Source organism: Ictidomys tridecemlineatus, chromosome 10 (assembly GCF_052094955.1).
Source record: "Ictidomys tridecemlineatus isolate mIctTri1 chromosome 10, mIctTri1.hap1, whole genome shotgun sequence".
NCBI classification, from domain to species: domain Eukaryota; kingdom Metazoa; phylum Chordata; class Mammalia; order Rodentia; family Sciuridae; genus Ictidomys; species Ictidomys tridecemlineatus.
The window spans coordinates 4,128,491-4,148,116 of NC_135486.1; the positions used below are offsets into that span (position 1 = coordinate 4,128,491).

At 46.6% G+C, this 19,626-nt stretch overlaps 1 long non-coding RNA gene across 3 annotated transcripts in view; it reads right to left on the reverse strand.

Annotated features, from left to right (window-relative positions):
* The window catches only part of LOC120887449 (uncharacterized), a 259,915-nt gene that overhangs the window by 216,725 nt on the left and 23,564 nt on the right, over nucleotides 1-19,626 (reverse strand). For all 3 annotated transcript variants that reach the window (XR_013426335.1, XR_013426337.1, XR_013426336.1), the window contains exon 2: nucleotides 16,234-16,823. This is a non-coding gene — a long non-coding RNA (uncharacterized LOC120887449). The remainder of the gene's footprint in view (nucleotides 1-16,233; nucleotides 16,824-19,626) is intronic.

Sequence of the window (19,626 nt, forward strand, 5' to 3'; positions counted from 1 at the left end):
AGGCTGACCCCAGGGACTGTGGGCACAACCGCCACCCCCCACTGAGACCGTCTCAGCCGGGGTCAGTGGCTGAGGGACCTTTGACTTGATGCGTCCCCCTCGTGGCTACTCAAATTGAGAGGCAGGGTATCTGAGGGAGCAAGGGGAGTGGAACCCGAGAACTCAAGAGGCTCTTAAACCCAGAGGTAGAAGTGTCCACTGTGGCTGACAGCAAGGGGGCAGAGGAAGTGAGGCCCGCTGGACAACCAGGCAGCGGGAGGCTGGCCCTACGGCCATTTCTCGGCCCCTCCTTCGCACAGAAGGCCTGTGAAGGGCCTCCGGCCGGTCCCTTGGCCTCCCCTGTGCCAGCTTGGCTATCTCAGGCTGGGACAGCTCAGCGCTTCTCCCACCAGCCACCCATGCCATTCATTCCTCCCAGCCCGCCACGGGTGAGGAGCTGAGGAGAGGAGCGCAGTCCCCTGCAGGCTCTACAGAGCATGTCCTCCTCCAGACCCAGGAGCCGGGTCCACAGAGAGTCTGGCACTGATAACAATGAGCTGGGTCCCTCCTGTGGTTCCTGAGAATGAGAACAATTCTTGTGGTGGGCCCCAGGAGGTCCGCTGGCCTCCTCCAGGGTCACAGTCCTCGGATGCTTCTGAGTCCCCTCCCATGTCTCCACCACCATCTCCATCTTTTCCTCTCCATCCTGTCTGAACCCTTTTTAGACTCTAGCTGCCTTCCCAGTACTCTCCCCTCCCTCATGCAATGTGACCTTCAAGGACTCCCCGTTCAATCTCTCGAAAGTCAGTCATTCAAAACACACTTACAGAGCAAGTGCTGTGCGCCAGATGTGGCTTAAGTTGTGGGGACTGAGCAGAGAACATGGCAGGAAAAGTCCCTGGCTTTCCTGAGCTTATTTTCTAGGGAGTTTTTACAGAAGGAGAATTTACACTTCACCAAAAAATAGTGGTTGGGGGCAATGTAAGGGGAACATACTCAAAATAATGTCAGGAAATTTCCCTTCCACATCTCACTGAAAACACCACCTGCCCAGGTTCGTGAGCTCGGTGGAAGTGAGATGATGCCCTTAGTATGGAGTGGATGGCTGCAGCCAGCCACCTGAGCTCCCCACGTGATGATGCAACCCTTTCTGGAGTTACCTGTGCAGTCTGGGGATTCACCTGCTCAGACCTTATCTGCCAGGTGTGCGGGCGTCTGCCAGCACTGCCCGCCTGGAGTTTCCAGCCAGAGGACCGAGGTGGGGGAAGTTGCTGCAGCCACCCAGCATTCTTCCCCTTGCCCTGACTAATTCGAGGCTGGCACCACCAGTCTGCAAGTTCTGTCCAGAGACTGTTTCTGGAAACTGCTGCTCGGCCTGTTGGTCCTCATGCCCTGCTATATGTCCTGCCAGGTGCAGGTGCAGCATCACTTTCAATTAAAAATTTGCAGGATAAGAGGAGTTGGATAATTTACCTAGTAAGTGGGTAAATGATTTTCACATTAAGAACAAGATATTTTATGAAAAAAATTAAAATGTCACATGAATCTCAAAGTTAAAAGCATGTGAAGTCAAGGAAATCTAGTTTTTTCGCTGGCAGCTTTAGGCTTTGCCCCGGTGTCAGGGGAGTTGCTATCTCTCTCCTCCACCTGCTCAGTGATTTGGTCAAAAGGCTCTGGTAAGAGACAAGCACTGTGAGGCTGCCCTGGCCCTCGGTCCCTTTTCCCAGAGCCTCTCCAGACAGGAGGGAAGTGGGGATGCCAATGAGCAGCCTCGGCCAGTGTTGGCATATGTTCATAAGACAGCCCAACCAGAGGTGCCCTGAGCAAGGGACAAATCATTTTCTCTCAGAACAACAGCTTCCAGAGTACAGAAGTTCCAAGTCTGCTCAAAAGAAAATGGCACCAAGGACCCAGGTCCTTTCCATTTTCTCTCTGCCAGGCTCAGCTGGTTGACATTTGATCTTATGCTGTGGCCTGAGAGGCTGGAGAAGAGGGCACACTCCTCCTAAAATCCTTTTTGAAGAGCGAAGAGAACCTCTTGCAAAAGATTCCCCAGCAGAGACTTCCCCTCGTTTCTTGCTGCACAGAATTAAGGACAAAATACAGGCAAGACGAATGACTTTCTGTAATGAAGCATCTAATCCAGACTCGTCTGCCCCACGGAGCTCGGGAGGGACCTTTCCCCAAAGAGTGTGTCCACCAGCACTCAAGCCAATCAGGGCTCTGTTTGCAAGGGAGAGCAGAGCGCAGGGCTGTCCGCAGCCAGGCAGCCAATGGAGTGCGCCCCTCAGCCCTTGGTCTCCCTCGCCCAGGGTCACATGGCCCTGTGGAGAAGTGGGAGCCTCAGTGAGGGAAATAATGCCGGGTGAGTTTCCATTTCTGAAATCAAAGCGCCTCGTGGCATGTTTGTTTTGAATCATCTGATTTACGCAATATTCCATCAGGCAAATCCCATGGGCTGCTTTCCAAATTTGAAAAGTTTTGTCAGCTTGGAAGAAAGGAGCCACCCGAGGCCAGCTGAAGACTGACCTCTTTCACAGAGCAAGTGTGGATGTGCCTGTCCCCTGCTGAGTGGCTATGACACCCCTCTCCTGGCACTGGGAGGCCGCCCAGAGGCACAGGATGTGCAAGGTGGGACATGATCACCTGCTCTCCTAGTGACAGACAAGCTGATGGAAGAATGACAGAAGGGCTTGCCCAGGGTCAGACGGCAGAGGCAGGGCAGGAAGGGAGCCTGGTGTGCTGTCCTCCGTTTTTACAAAGACTCGGAGCTCCATCTGAGGTCCCCTTGTCAAAGAGCCTTCTCACAATCCCACAGATACCTGCCAGTAACCACAGAGCACAAGAGGAAGGACAAGAGCTTAGTGGGGGACAGATGGCAAACCCCATCAAGAGGAAGTCATGCTCTAGCCCCAGGTAGGACTGACAACAGGTTGTGTCAGTGTAAAAGGTGACTTGGGAATGCCCAGAAGAAGAGCTCCCTGGGCCTTCAGGAAGACATGATAAAACAGATCAGAAACCACCCAATCAGCCAAGCTGCAGGTCCGCAGGAGCCGAGCCACGCTAGGATGCTAAGCAGCCCTCCTTGCAACCCTTGGCTGTGTTGATAGCTCTAATTAGATTGCATAATTAGAGAGATTTACTACCTAGTTCAAGGGTAAATTTCCATGGGATCCTAATTCCAGGTGTCCTCAATTAACCTCGCTCGGCTCAGCACATGTGGACCGAGGAAAGCTACTGCCCTGTCATGCTTTCTTTCCCGAGATCCCCGTTTTCAGTAGCGCCAGGCCCTGCACCACGCTTGGGAGTGAGGTCTCTGGAGCTCTGTGGTTTCCTGCGGGAACGTCTCGCAATGGGCCCCACAGTCCATGCGGCTGTCTGCGGTGGACTACCAGTCCACTCACTCCCACGGCTCTTCCGCATAAAGATCCCAAGCGCTCCCCATCTAGACCGATTACAAGTAAGATCGATGATTAGATTCTTCATTAATCTCTCACTTGTCACACTCACCCTGTGATCTTCTGAACGTTACTCAACCTCCCGAAGCCTCACAGGGTTGAATTAATTATTAAATGAGCTATTATATGGAAATCACATGGAAGTATGTAATAATATTTAATGTTCAATAAACGCTAGCTGATATGACTAACAGGATTACAGCATTTTTACTTAATAGTGGGCTCCTAGAAGGGGAGGAATCGAGCTCCCTCAGTCCTGCCTTAGGAGTTTGATTAGCACAAAACGCACTCAGCAAATATGTGTCGGGTTGCACTAAAGTCCCCCAGCAGGTGTTGTCTGCACCCTTCAGATGCTGCCTGTCACCTAGACACTTGCTCTGCCTTGGAGTGTGCAAATCATTTAGCCCCAGTGAGCTGTGGTGTCCTGGAAGTACAGGACATCTCATTCATCTTGGTAAAGCCCTCCCCATCTGGCTCATCGTAGGTGCTCAGTAACTCTTCACAGCCTTACACCGACTATGTTTCTGAATTTTGATAATAAGGAAATCATATGAAATGTGAGTAGGAACAGGTGGCATGCACATTTACAACCCAGCGACACCACGATTTAGGAGTGGAATGAGAAGTCAGAACCATCAGGGCAGGAGCTTAGGACTGACAGACAGGAGTGGGTGGGTGCTGAAGGCTGGGGCGTGTGGAGACTGCATGCTCCCTGTGGGCAATGACCACATTCCCTCTTTCTCAGGCACCTCCCACGGAGTCTGGCAGACACCAGATGCTCAATTATGTCAGTTTGAGTGAAGGTACCCCTCCTTAGCCCAGCCCTGGTTCAGATGGGTGCTGTCAGCAGGCCCCGCACCTGGGTACCAAGCTCCCGCCCCCACCCCCATTCCCACCACGGGGCATTCTCTGTCTCTGCCTAGGTCCCCACCTCAATTTCAACTTAGCAGAATGAGAGTCACACTCTGGCATCCTGTTTGTGGGGGTGGGAAAAGTCCCGAGCAGTTAGTGAACACGTGACTTGAAGCTCTTCCCTGTCATTAAAATTATCGACAGTGAGTTTTGTTTCCCATGGAAACAGAAGAAAATCCTTCTTAGGAATCTCTTGAATGTGTTCTCTTTTCAAACCAGCTCCACTTTAGGAAATAGTGCTCCCATCAGGACCAGGTCTTTGAAGGTCACTAGCAAAGACACTTCTTCAGGAGACAGACCAGACAGAACAGCCAGTCAAACATGTTGGATTGTATAAAGTGAGAGAGAAGGGAACGCTCATTTGGTGTCTCCATCCAACATTGACTTTCCAAAGGCCACAGGAGATGGTTTGGACAGCAAATGATATGAGATCTAAATAAAAGTAGCTTTACCAATCAGGAGGTTTATTGTTTTGCATAATTTGAAGTCTGGAGGCATAGCGATTTCAGGGTGGTTAACTCACTGACAGAAACATCTGGATCTAGCTCAGCTGTCCTGCAGCTATCCCCACCGTCCCCAGGTCTGCTGGAATTAGAGTCCACCCGCTGTTTACCGTCTGCAGAGGCAGAGGCAGAGAAAGTGAATATCTCCTCTTTGTCCAGAATCAGCACAGTCTTCCCATGATTAAATAATTAGTAGGCAAGGGCAGGCACCACCACTGGCCTAGACCAATGAAGAGTCACTTGTGGTTGGGTAGGGGTCAAGTTTTCAAAAAACACATGACCCCTCAGTGAAGCTGAAGCCAAGCCCCTTGTCCCCAAGTACAGAGAGGTGGCTGGGGTAGGCTGGAGAGCAGGTAGCCTGCAGAGCCTTGGATGCTGGTGCAGGCCTGAGGTGTAGCAAGCCAGGGTCACCGACCTGTCCCCGGGTTGGCCAGGAACAAGTGGGTGTGGATGCCTGATCCACACAGCGCTGTAGTCCCCAACCCCAGGGCCTCCACGATCAGCTGACCTCAACCTCCTGGGTACTGGGATTGCAGCCAGGATGAGAAAACAGAAGAGGAGTGGGCCTGAATGGGAGGTCTGACTCCAGGGCAAACCAAAAGCGTTGGGGCTTCCCCTTACCCTATCATCTGAGCCTCAAACTTGACTGTATTTGGAGACAAAGCCTTTAAAGAGGTAAGTTGAAACAAGTTGTTAGGGTGGTTCTAATGTAGCCCCATAAGGATGTGTCCTTATGAAGGAAGTGTGGACACCAAAGGAGACACCAGGGTCACACAGGCACAGAGGACAGACCATGTGAGGACACAGAAGGAGGGTGGCCAAGGAGAGAGCGCTGAGGAGAACCCAACCTGGAGACACCTTGCTCTTGGACCTGCAGCCTCCGATGCTGCGAGACATCGCATTTCTGCTGTTGAAGCCACCCGTCTGCGGCCTTTTGTCGCGGCAGCCCTGGCAAATGAATGAGGAGGGGAAAAGGGGCACGGCCTCAGGGGCTTCCCTCTGATGTTTCTTCCTCTGCTCCCCAGGAAGTCCCCAGCAGGCGGCTTCGCCCAGCTGAGGGGCCTTCCACCCTGAGGAACGCCAACTGGCACTAGATTCCTGGGTAACCCACACAGAGCAGTTCACGTCACAAACCCCTTCCTCCTCTGACTCTGCTTCTCACCACAGATGCCGGGGACGTGTGGCGGGCTCAGGCTACAGAGGCAACGTTCTTTAGCCTGAAAAAGCAGCAGCGAGTTCTGGACCTGCAGGGTTAACTTCCACACAAAATCCACCAGAGAGTGTTCAAAGGGCAGGCTGGGTCACGAAAGCATAGTGCCTCTGTGTGACATCCAAGAGAATGGGCTCCTACCTGTCAGCAAGAGCTGGGTGGTGGCAGAGGGAACAGGTAAGTGAACTTTCAAAGGACTGAGCTTCAAATCTGGGCACCTGCCAGATAGAGACTGCATGTCCTCAGGCAGTGTCCTGTCCTGTGACACAGTAATAGCCGTGCGTGCCCCTAATCCAGAGAGGAGAGGGGCTTGCCCAACACTGCTAGGAACCAGGGGTGGAGGTGGGAAAAGGGTGTGACATAGTGTCACAAATTTAGTAGCTTAAAACAATCCACATTTATTTTGTTATAGGTGCAGAAGTTAGATATCTGAAAGGGATCTCACTGGATATGAATCAAGGAGAGTCAGGGCTGCGTTACCTTACGGAGGTCCTAGTGTAGAACTCACTTCCTCACCTGCTCCAGCTTCTGGAGGCCACCCACACTCCTTGGCTTGTGAATCCTTCCATCTTCAAAGTCAGTAAAGTCTAGTCAGGTCTGATATTGCATCATTCTGGCCTGACTGTCCTGACCCTCTCTCTCTCTCTCTCTCTCTCACTCTCTCACCCTTGTGACATAAGCCAGGATACTCTGCCATCTCGAGACCATAAATCACATCTGTAAGCATATTCACATATATCCACATGTTCCAGATGTGCAAATGTGGACATCTTTGAGAGGCCACTCATTGGGAGGCCATTATTCTGAGAAGAAAAGCTTCAATCTGCTCCAAGAGAGTTATTTCTATTCCACAGAATACACTCGCCCCCATCCCCAAAGTCTCAATCTACTACAGCATAATTCAAAGTCTCAATTCCATATAAATCTCATCAGTGAAAAGTCCCAACTCTCATCTTCCAAGTCGTCCAAGCAGATATGAGGAAGACACCGAGTATGATCCACCATCTTGGAACAAATTCCCTTTCTACCTGGGACCTGTGAAACTGAAACTTAGTCATCTGCCCTGAACTTTAGTGATGGGACGGGCATGGGAAACCAGTTATAAACATTCCACCCAAAGGGAACCGAAGGGTCAGCAATCCATAATCTTGAATTCCAGGGGGAAGAGTTCATTCAGCTCCACAGCCCCTGAGGCTCAGGGCTGTCTCTTGGAGACACCATTTCTCTTACACAAAAGGCCCCATAATGCATTCTGCTTTCATGTATAACTAATTAAAGCACATTTTTTAAAATTAAAAAAATTTTTTAAATGCTTGAGGTGAATAATTCTACCAGCCTGTTTCTTTCCCACAAAATTCTAAAGAAAATGAATTAGTAATTAAAAGAAGAAAAGAAATATCCAAGCCAAATAGTATCACTGGTCTCAAACATTTAAAGAAGAATTAAAATCTATTCTACACAGTCTTTTCCAGAAAATGAAAGGATGAAATATTTCCCAATTCATTTTAGGAAGCAAGTATAATCTTGACACCAAAACTAGACAAAGCCATTACGAAATAGAGAAAATCACAAATGTCCCTCAAATGTAGAAGCAAAAATTCTTAATAAAATATTAGCAAATACAGTTAGCAATCTACGAAAAAGAATTATAAACTATGACCACGTTTGGATTATCCCAGAGATGCAAGCCTGGTTCATTATTTGAAAATTAATCAATGCAGTCTATCATTTTAATAGACTAAAAAAATTTAAAAATCACATGATTAAGCCAGTTGATGCAAAAGTTACTTGACAAATTTCAACACTCATGATTTTAAAAACTTCTCAGAAAAATAGAAATAGAGGGGAACTTGCTCAACTTGATAAAGATCATCTATATTATACCTAATAGCTAATAGCTGAGGGTTGCAGGCCTTCCCTTCAGATTGGAAATAGGGCATTTATTCACCGAAGTACCAGATGCACTATCCAGTACAATAAGGCAAGAAAGGGAAATAAAAGGCACTCAGATCAGAAAAGAAGGAAAGCAACTGTCTCTTTTAGAAAAGGACAATGGTTATTAGAAAATCCTGAGCAAGAATAACAATTACAAAAAACAACAACAACAACAAAAAAAACCCTAGGCTTGTAAGTAAGTTCAGCAAGATCTTGAAATTTAAGGTAAACATACAAAATCAATTCTGTTTGTGCACACTAGCAATGAACATGTGGACACTGAATTAAAAATAAGGTACCATTACAATTGTAAAAATGAAAGGAAATATGTGTAACACGAATAAAACATCCGAGAACTGAATGCAGAAAAGTGAACAATGGAGATCAAAAAACCTAAATAAATGGAGCTGGCAAAGGACAGACACACTTATAAGTGAAACAGAATGAAGATTACAGAAATAGAGCCACATCAAAATACGTCTTTGATAAAAGTGCGAAAGCAATTCAATGCCGAAACACAGGCTCTTCAGCAAATGATGCTAGACTAAATAGAAATCCATTGGCACAAAGATGAATCTCTGTCTGGGTCTTACACCTTCACAACAATACACTACACATGGATCAGGCTTAAATGCAAAACTAAAACAACTATTAACACATAGAAAGTCTTTAGGAACTTGGATCGGGTGAAAAGTTCTTAGACTTGATAACAAAGACACAAAGGAAAAATTGACTTCATAAAATTTTGTTAATACCTTTATTTTATTTATTTAACTTTATGATGTGCTGAGGATGGAACCCAGGACCTCACTGTGTAGGCAGCGCCCTACCACTGAGCTACAAACCCAGCCCCATAAATTTTTTTTTAAATTTCTTTTGTTGTAGACCCTGTTAAAAGGATGAAAAGACAAGCTACAGAGTGAGAGAAAATGTTTGCAGATCTTATATCTAACCAAAGACTGTTTTAAAATAAATTTTTAAAACTCTTGAAATTCTAAACAGTCCAATTGGGAAATGGATAGAAGACATGAACAAACATTTTACCAAAGAGGAAATGCACGTGACAAGGAAATGTGTGCCGACTAGGACATGCAAATTAAAACCACAAGGGGAAGTAGGGATGGCTGAGGTAAAAGGTGTGGCAACAGTCAACACCCATGAGGATGTGAAGGGACAGGGCCACCCACACGCTGCTGGTGGGTGGGAGGCGTGTGACTCCCACGTGACCCACCGACTGTGTTCTTGGACATTTATCCCAGAGAAATAGACACATTCCCATGAAAACTGTACAAAAATGTATAAAGCAGTTTATTCATCAGGGTTCCAAACTGGAACCGAGCCAGATGTCCTTCAGCAGGAGAGTGATGAAGCTGAAGGACATCCACGCCCCAAGGTTCTAGCCAGCACCCACCTGGTGAACTTCCTGACAGTCATGCCATGAGCAAAGCCAGTCCCCAAAAGTCACGTGTTGTATTTCCAGAAATGGCAGATGTTCTAGAAATAGAGAAGGCCAACCGCTGTCCAGAGCTGAAGAGGTGGAGGGTGGGAGAGAAGTGTGTGTGTGGACCCTGAGGGCACCTTGTAGAGATGGACATGTTCTTTGCCTTGACCACTCCTGGTCATAACAGGTGTTAGTAATCAGAAAGCAAAACACTGACTGCTCCTTCCTCCTCCACCCTCAACTGCTCACTTCTGGTCCCCAAAATTGGGTTTGGGTTTTCCACACACACCAGGAATTCAGACACCAACTAGGTGTCCTAGGACTCAGTCAATTCTGACCCTGTCAGCCTGGAGGCAGATCAGCTCCCACAGGTTAAAGGCTCCGTCCCACGGACTGCCCCCACTTCAGATGCCAACCTCCAGCCCCCCGATTTTCATCTGTGCTCCTAACCCACCAATTAATGAATCAGAGGGTCCCCCAACCTCCCCTCAGGTTCTATTATTTTCTGGAATGATTCACAAAACTCAGGGGAATACTTTACTTACATTTTCCTATTTATTCTAAGAGCATACAATTCAGGAACAGCCAGATGCAGGGGAGGCCTAGGCAAGGTTCGGAGGAAACACCACGGAGCTTCTGTGTGCACTTGGGCTCACCATCCTCCCAGGTTCTCCACGTGCTGAGCAACCCCAGAATCTCTGCATGTGTCCTTTTGGGTGTCATAGAGGATCCCTATGAAGTCATGATTAATTAAATATTTGCCCAGGAGTGATCAACTTAAATATCAACTCCAGCCCTTCTCCCCATCCCAGAGGTTGGGTTAGGGCTGAAAGTTCCAACCATCAATCATCTCATTAGCAAATGAAAAGACACTTATTACTTTGGAGAGTCCAAGTTTTTAGGAGCTATGTCAGGATATGGAGACAAAAAAACAGATGCGTATTTCTATTCTAAATCACATCACAATTACCACCGGGGGCACTGGATAAGCACACAAGGGACCTCTCTACTACTTCTTACAGCTGCATGTGAACCTACAATTATCTCAAGATGAAAGGTTTCATTCCAAAACAATTTTTAATAGGATTTTATTTAAAAATTTAAATCTCCATCTTCTCTGGAAAGTTGGCAAGATCTGACCCACTTTCAAACACAGCTAAAATGGACTGCAGTGGAGCAGCCGGGCACCTCCAGCTTGGGCATCCACTTGCCAGTTCATGCCAGTTCTCCCCACCACTCGGCCCCTCTCCTAGGCTCACGGTTCTCTGCTCCTTGTCAGCCAGTTGCTTTCTTTTCCTCTTAGGTCCTGAAAGAGATCCCTCCTTGTCAGGCATGTCAGTTTTCCACTTTTCTAGCAAAGCTGAGTATTGGCAGGGTGGAGTTATGCTGAGGAGTTAGCTGCCATCTTAACTCCTATGTCTGAGAGCCACAAGGCTGAGGCTACCATACAGTGAATACAGTGAATCTCCTGAAAGTTCCAGAAAGACCTGAGTTCAAATCATGGTTTCCCCAACTGACCTTGAACAAATTCCTTAAATTTCCACATTTTTCACTTTTACCATGGTGTCAATAATACATAGCACCATCAAACCAATGCACCCACCACCACAGAGTGGGAGTTCACCGATAACTTTTCCCCACAACAGCAGGAGGGCTCCCCTCGTTGCTGTGCGTTCCTCCCAGTAGCAGCAGGGTATGCTAGAAGACACTGGCTCTCGCTGGACTTTCACCAACTGGAATGTAGCTACCTAAATGTCTTTCTAGAATGATTTCATAATCCTCCCAAGATTATTGGGAAGATTCTACAAAGCAGTCACTCGTATTACGTTCCCCTTACATAGGAGGAGTTGAAAGCATAGCTATTTGATTATTCTGACTTCAGTCAGTGAGTCTCACCCTCACATCTACGCATTGAATTACTTTTCTACCACCTCTCACAGTCTCAGGCTCTGACAGAACTTGGTAGAGTTTTCAGTTGCATCTCTTTGTCTGTTACTAAGGCAAACTCAAGAACTTCCTGATCTACCCTGCTTCACAGCCTCTGGGAGTCTCTGAGAACTTCCCTTCTGTTCTACCTTCTTCCCCTGGCACCTGAACTTCTTCCGGGATGACCACAGGCCCCAGCGACCTGCAGGCTGCACTGTGTCTGAAGATTTTGAGATCCCGAGTGACAATACAGAGGGTCATTATCGAGGCTATCTCCCTATAGTAACTGTTGGCATGCCTGTCATGAGTCAATCATCTTTTTTTATTGGCATTAACTTATATTGGCAAAGAGAAAGGGACAAAAAACACAAGGAACAGTCTGAGTGAAACCCCAGCTCTCCCAGAGGACTGGTTGCTGGCCAAGCTGCTCAGGACTGTAGCTCAGCAGAGACCAAGACGCTCAAGAACAACAGGACACTCCCATCCCTGGGCGTCCAGGGCCTTTGCAGGAAGCCAGGAAACAAGAGCAGAGAGCAGGCTCAGGCTTACCTCTCAACGGGAAGAGCCCGGACCTAAGACAAAGCTGGCCTGAGCCCTGGCGCCCCCAGCTTGGCTGCACAGACTCAGGCAAGGTCCAGGGCCTCTTGCTGGGCATGGGGTTTTGTTTTTGTTTGTTTGTTTGTTTGGTAGGGTGGGACGGTGATCATACTAGGCCAGGTTCATGGGGTCTACAGAGGCCACACAGAGGCAATACAGGAAATGTGCTCCTGCACTGCCTCACGCGGCAGGCACTCAGCGCTGCTGGTCTCATATTCATGGTGTGATCTGCAGCGAGCCAGGGAGAAGGAGCAGCTGGGGCGGAGGTATTTTAGCCACTATCATCAAAAGAGCCACAGAGCACAAAGGTTGGACTTGAACCGAGCTCCAGGGCAGCTCACTCCCCTGTGGCCCTCAGATTCTCAGAGGGTGAATATTTAAAAATTAAACAGTGCTTTCCTGCGAGATTGGTCTAGAGTTTCAAACAATGTTTTCTTTTCAGTTTTGGTGGTTGTGTTTGTTTTGGTGCTGGGAATTAAACCCAGGGCCTCATACCTGCCAGACACTCTCTCTACCACTGAGCTACTTCCCCCAAACCTTAACTGGGCTTTTTTTTTTTCTTTTTAAGCAATATTCTGGCTTTACTTTTCTAGCTCCGTGCACTTGGACATGACTGACCTTTGTCAATATCCGTTTTCTTATCTATGGTATTAGCTCGGGAGCCACCTGAGATGGGGTCTGGGGTGGGGGGGTTGGTAAACTGGACCCACCAACAGCTCTGTCACAGTGGCTCTGTCCCAGGGCTGGTCCTAGCAGTGTGCCCAGCTTAACGTGTAGAGTGAAACACTTTCAAATTGAAATTAACAGCTTGATTGTTTCTGTTAAGTTTGAATTTTGCAAAATTATGTGATAAAGGCGGCAAAACTGTGGATAAAATTGTTCTAATGAGGTACAAGCATTTAATGTGAAGAAAAATATTTGAAAAACTCAATCACTATCTTAACAAGGTGATAAAATTCACAGAAAAATGGGTGAAAACAGAAACGATCTCAGTGGGACCATCACAGAGCCCATCCCACAGTGTCCCACCATGTCCTGGATCCCAGACAGCTGGCAGACATCATCCTCAGGGCTAACGTGTTGTCTCTTACTGCCCCCTGGTCAAAAACTCCAGGGGCCCCAGCTCTGCAGACGCTCGGCCACCACCTGGCATGTTACCTTCCTCCTCTCCGACACGGCTGCTCCGCCCTGTTCTCTGCCTGGGCCCTGCTCTCCCGGCAGTTGGCACCCTCCGCCCCATCCCAGCTGCGCTGTCTCCTGGTGTGTGCTCCTCCTCCGCTCCAAATACGCTCCTGCCCTGTCTTCCTCTGTATTTATCTCCCCCTCTGATTCATCTATTTTAATCCTGCGAACCCCTGTTTGTTCTTTTAGCCCATCCGTATTGGCTTAGTATTCTGTGATATTTGTCACTTAAATCTTAGTCTCTCCTAGCGTCCACTCCCAGATCTCTTCCCTGAAGTCCTGGCCGGGTGGCAGCTGGGCTGTAATTGCTGCTGCACCTACAGGAGCTCCTGGTTCCCTATGGGTGGATCTCCCCACCAGGCAGATTATTCCTGCTGTAGGGCCAGGGTGGGCCTTTTATTCCTCCTGCCTTATGTTTTGTTTGTTCTGTGACTCTTTCCAGAAGGGCTTGGAGGGAGTTTACAGCAACAGCATGCACATGTGTGCACAGGCACACACACACGTGCACAAATATGGCAAACTATAAACAATAGAAAAAAAAACAAAAAAGATAAGTCTGCAGTGTGGGCTCTGACTTCCTCCCATACCAGGGCCCAACCCAGGTACTCTCTAAAGATCTCAAACCACCAAGACTCAATGCCCTCTGTCCCCGCGGAATGTGTTACGGAAACCCTGCTGCTGACAGAGCAGGAAGGGAACCAAACATGAGGAGCAGCAAGGAAGTTACATCAGAAAGAGCCCCAGACCTTGAGTCTGACTTCATTCATTTTTTTCCTTCATGCAATAGAATTTTTAAGCATCTATTGTATTCGTTAAATGAAAATGACAGGCACCATTGGTTTGGACTAAGCTCCTGGATTAGGCCCCAACAGACCAGGCTTAAAATCCAAAGGGCTCACTCAGGCCAAAGTTCGCCATCAGCAGACCAAAACCCAGTGTGGCCTGACCTGGGAGAACCAGGAGGGGAACACCAGTGTCCCAGCTGGCCCTTCTGTGTGACTCTTCACTGAAAGGTCACCCAAGTAGTCGAATACTCACAAATCAGTTATTTTTCTATTGTTTTGTTTCCCAGACTTACAAGGAGAGAGGCTTTGAAATAGCTGATCTGCTTTTTGTTCTTTGTTTCTGCTTTTTCCAGACTTTTGTCTATAAAATCAACATCATGGGCTCAACCCATAGGAACATTGTCTTTCAAGCAATAAAGAGTTGCCTAATTCTAGAATCTCACCTAAAGTGAATAAAGATCTTCAAATTAAATTGGTTGTTATTTTGTCCTTTCATAATTACATACTGGTTGTATAACTAATTCTATAACCAAAGAGCACCTTGTCACCTGCCTACCCTCATTTGTTAAAGGAAAATGAAAATAAAAAAGAGGATCAAACACTGTGCCTCTCCTGGGTATGTACAAACATGGATCCTAAGACCTAGTTTTCTTTTCTTTTTTCTTTTAACTTTTAAAAATATTTCATGTATGGGTTTTCAAGGAAATTCGCATTTATGAAGTGAATTAGGTAAATTTAATAATTAACATTTATAAAAAGCAGTCAATCTCTCTGGTCTTCAACTCATTGAAGAAGCAATGCTATTATGAAGAGAATGTGAACCACGAGGAAATCTCACTACACAGCCACAGAAATATCTAAAATAGAAACATTCACCACATTAAGTACTGGAGAAAATGTAGAATAAGCAGGCCTCTGACCAGTGCGTAAAGTAGCCCAGCCACTCTGGCAAATAGCTTCACAACCTCGTAAACAGTTAAAATGGACATCTGTCCTATGATCTAGCAATTCCACTCCCAGTTGTTTATCTGAGAAAGCTAAAAATACGGGTCTACAAAATCCTCGCTTAGGAATGCTCACCAAAGCCTCACTCACAGTAGCCAAATCCAGAAACAATGCAGATGTTATCACAGGAGATAAACATACTTACTTCATGTTCATGCAAAATGTCAGCAATAAACAGAAACACACTCCCTCACGTGAACAGCATGGATAAGGCTCAAAGATACCAAGCACGGACGGCGTTGCTCCACTGATGTGACATCTAGAGCCTGCAGTGGCAGAATTGCTCCTGGGGACAGGGATGAGGAAGGACTGTTGGGAGGGCATAAGGAGAAGTTCTGGAGCAACTTGTGTTGGTACGCACCACTGGTACCGATGGACTTAAAATCGGACCATTTCAGTACATTCAATTCGATTTCATTATCTTGAAAGGTAATGCTGAGGGAGGATTCAGGAGATGGCACGTGTTAAAGCTGGACTGCGCTGACCGTGGCACACCTGTAGCAGAAACCTCTGAACCGTTCATTACAATAAGTCAGTTTTGTGATTCTTTAATTGTATCTCAATCAACTGTCAAGTAAAGACAATGCTCAGCTATTAGGACCTGGAGAAAGTCGGCCACCCACAGATTCTGCACAGAACTGGCCTTCTGGGCCGTGTGGTGACATGCACCCAGAGCCTTACAGGAGGGGAGCCTCCTGGCCCAGCAAGGCCGCTTCCGAAATTCACCACAGGAAAGCACCAGAAGGCACACCCCCAAGACCTGGATTTAGAGACATTCACTCAGTGCCGTTTGTAACAGGGAAAACGGGAAGGCAATGTAATGCCTGTACATAGCACATTAGTGAGGTGAGTATGTGTGTGTGTGTGTACCTCGGTGGCACTTTAATAATGTTAACTAATAATGGTCAACATGGAAATCTACTCAGAACGTATTAGTAGGTTGTAGAAAATATGCAGAAAACAGCATGATTGGTATTTCATAGGCTCTAGCTCTTGAGTGCTATGCAGTAGTGTAGTTATGTATGCTGATCCTACTCTCATCCAGGACACACGGCAGGGATACACAACAGGTGACAAGTGCAGCTATCTCTGGGTGCAGGAGGATTACGTGTGCCTTTTAAAAAGACACAGGTTATTAACTTTCAAAATAATCTTTAAAGTGGGTCAATAATGAGAGGAGGTAGAAGTCACTGGGACCGCGGTTCACGTGGGGTAGAGAAGATGATCTGGGGTAGGGATGGCCATGTACTGCATGGCCCTAATGAAAATCTGGTGCAGTGGAAATGTAAAGTTGACTTACGGTCACACCATGCCCCGGAGGCAGCTGCCAGGAAAGTACAGCATCCCAGAAGGTGACCTCTGCCTGGTGTTCCTGTCCTCCAGAGCCCGCCATTTCCATTTTCAGACTTGCTTCCTTCAGAAGACACCCCCATGGTTACTCTTCTGTGGTATCCTGATCAAATTATTCATCTCAGTCCCGGTGAGAGAGCCCTGGAGCTGGATACTGTTTTTCCTTCCCCGGTTTATCAGGCGCAGCCACCTGCTAGACCATTTTGGAACCAGCTTGGACAGAAAAAAATTCACATGCTTAGAGAATTCACCTTATATCTAGAATTTAAGAAAGTTCTGTGAAGCTGCCTTTAACAACTCTGATCAGAAGACAAGCAAATCCATGTCCAGGAGCGAAGCACAGCAAGCAGGTGGCTCTGGAGAAACCCGCCCCTCTGAGCAGTCCTTTTGGACAGACAGCTTGAGTTCAGAGCAGGGTCTCCTTAGGCAGGCGCTGTCCCATCTGAAAAGTGAAACTGGTGCCCAGAGAGGGCAGTTTGTCCAAAGTCAGCCAAAAATCAGGAGCAAGCTGTGATCCTCTGTCCCACTCGGTGTCGGAAGCTGAGGAAGGAAGGGACAGTGTGTTATGATGGAATACCCCGGGTTAGAAGCCTGGGTCTAGCATTGGCTTTGTCCTTGGTTGGCCAGGTCCTTGGCCACCCTTCAGGGAACCTGCCTCTTTCCTGTAACGAGGAGGTTCTGGTGGGGAACATTTCGACCAGACACCTATGGTTCTAATAAGCTCCCACCCTCCCTGCCCTTCCCCGGCTTAGTCCTGGTAGGCACTGCCCTGCCTGTCCATTCCATGTATGCAGGGTCAAAAAGATGTCCTGTGAGCTGCCCAACCAGGCGCCCAACGCCTCACCCTTATTGTTTCTATTTAGTGAGAGCCTTAATTTTTTTCCCTGCACAACTGGATTAACTAGGCACGTCTATGTCTGTGCTCGGAACACTAATAAATATGCTTTGCAAAGTAAATATAAGTTTAATGTTTATTAAACAGACACCAAGAGCCTGGGGATGTGTGGAACAGGAAGAAGGAGGCTCCCGGGCAGCCTGCCTCTCCTAGGGGCTGGGGCTCCAAGGTCCTGGACCAAGAAGAGGAGGAAGAGAATGGGTGCAGAAGAAAGGGCCTTGCCACAGACAGACAGACAGACAGATCAAATGCCACCCAAATGGCAGTTTCCAACTCCAATTGACTCTAATGGCCCGACAAGGTAGAGACATCGCCAAAGTCAAACGGCCATCTGTGTGTCCAAGGCCGGGTTTGGTCACACCAGAAGTTTCTGTACCAGATGCCTGTCCTCTGGATTTCACCTAATATCCTTGGTTATGATCCTTGCTTCAATAGGGTTGAATTTTGAGCTCCTAAACCAAACTTTTGGTAAGGGTCTTCTCTTGTGGAAGTCCTTCACACTATTTGAAAAAGTCTTGCAAATGTTTATGATTTTATTTTAACATACAATACACAATGATAAAAATAAATGTTTTCAGATAGGATGCTGTTAGAATATTTCACTTTCTCAGCAGGTTATAAAAGTAAAAAATGTCACTAAGAATATTCTTTAACATTTCTTTATCAAAATGTCTTGTTTGTTTCTAGAGAACATGCAGTTAAGCCAATGGTTCCTGTGATTAAAGCGCCTCTGTCCTAAGGAGACAGGAAGTGCCTCTTGTGATTGGACAAAGTTTTGCTTCACAGTCGTGGAATCAGAAATGTGCCCCATTACTGTCACCAGCGCCCAGCCTGGACGCCAGGCCAACAAGCACACACAGATCAAATACACGAATGGCATTCTCAAGCAGCCTGAGAAAATCGATAAAATCAGATCGCGACTCTGGTCAGTGAGCACATGATAATGGCTGAGCTTAACGTTTAAACAAATATTTGTTTCAGAGGGGATTAAACATAGAAGTATAATATAAATTTCAGATACACTACAGGCATGGCTTGAGAATACCACTTGGAGCACGTAACCCATGGACACAGTATCACCTCACCTGGTAGCAGCACACACTAACTGCAGAGTTATTATTTCCCTGCGAAGTTTCTATTTTAAATGACTGAATGAATTTGTACTTACAAAATCTAGAATATTTAAACTATAAGGAACCCACTAGATTAGCAAGTATAATTTCCCTCATTTTCCAAAACCTGAGAACCACATAGTTTTCTTTTCATACTTTGCTTAACGTCAGCATTTAACAACTAGAATTCAAGTCTCTTGACTCTCAGAACTGGTCCTGTTCCAGAGTGCCAGGATCCCATGACACACTTGGATTCTGTACCTTGCCCTCAACATATTCATATAAAAGTTAAAATGTAAGTCTATAAAGAGGTCAATGTCCGTCAGCAATGAATCGACGGATAAATCTCACCTATTTTTTACGTTATCCATCACAATTTACTTGCTCATTCCAAGAGTCTTTTTAAAGAAAGTTTGGGTTTTAGATTTGTTTTGTTATTGTTGTTAAGATGTCCTGCAGTTTAATTTATAAATCAAGGTACAGACAAGGTCTTCTTTATTCTGTAGGTTTAATAAATATTTTCAGAGGAAGATCATTGTTTTTACTAGCCCAATCATAACATCAGTTATGTGAGATAGAGGATAAATAAGGATACGTAGATATCTTCTATCAAATAGGACATTGCTAAAATAGTGCACTTCTACCAGGCATGATAGTACCTGCCTGTAATCCCAGTGACTCAGAAGGCTAAGGAAGGAGGATCCAAAGTTCGAGGCCAGGCTCAGCAACTTAGCAAGATCCTTACTCAAAATAAAAACCAAAAAGGCTGGAGATACAGCCCAGTGGTAGAGCATCCCTGGGTTCAATCCCTAGTACCAAAACAAAACAATAAACGCTTCCTGCACAGCTTTTCAAAATAAAAATGAGACCAAAAAAATCCACCTTAAATTCCTTATCAAAAGTTCTTGCTATAATATGACACATATCTCCTTCTTGCCTTCTAAAGATTTGAGGAGTTCTTTGAGAGCAAACTTTTCAAATGACTCCACAGGGGCTGAGAGTTGTTAGAAAGTAGCTGACACCAGGCATCAACTCTGGACTTCTCCTCCCACAAAGGCACTGGGGAAGTAAGAAGTTCCTGGAGTCAGAATCTTAAATACTCATGTGCACTTCGCATGTTGTTGGTTTGGAGTCTTTACTAGTTCTAAAGGTGTTCAAATTAAGGGACTGGGACACCATCAAGGGCCTAGAGTCATCCGTTAAGATCTCCATCGCTTGATCAGCGGGTGAGGCCAAGCCCTCAGCACATTATACTTTGATAAGGGAAAGTAAAATATTCTCCCAAGAAATTCTATTTGTCAAATACTTTCCACATGGAATTCCAGTAGCAGATATA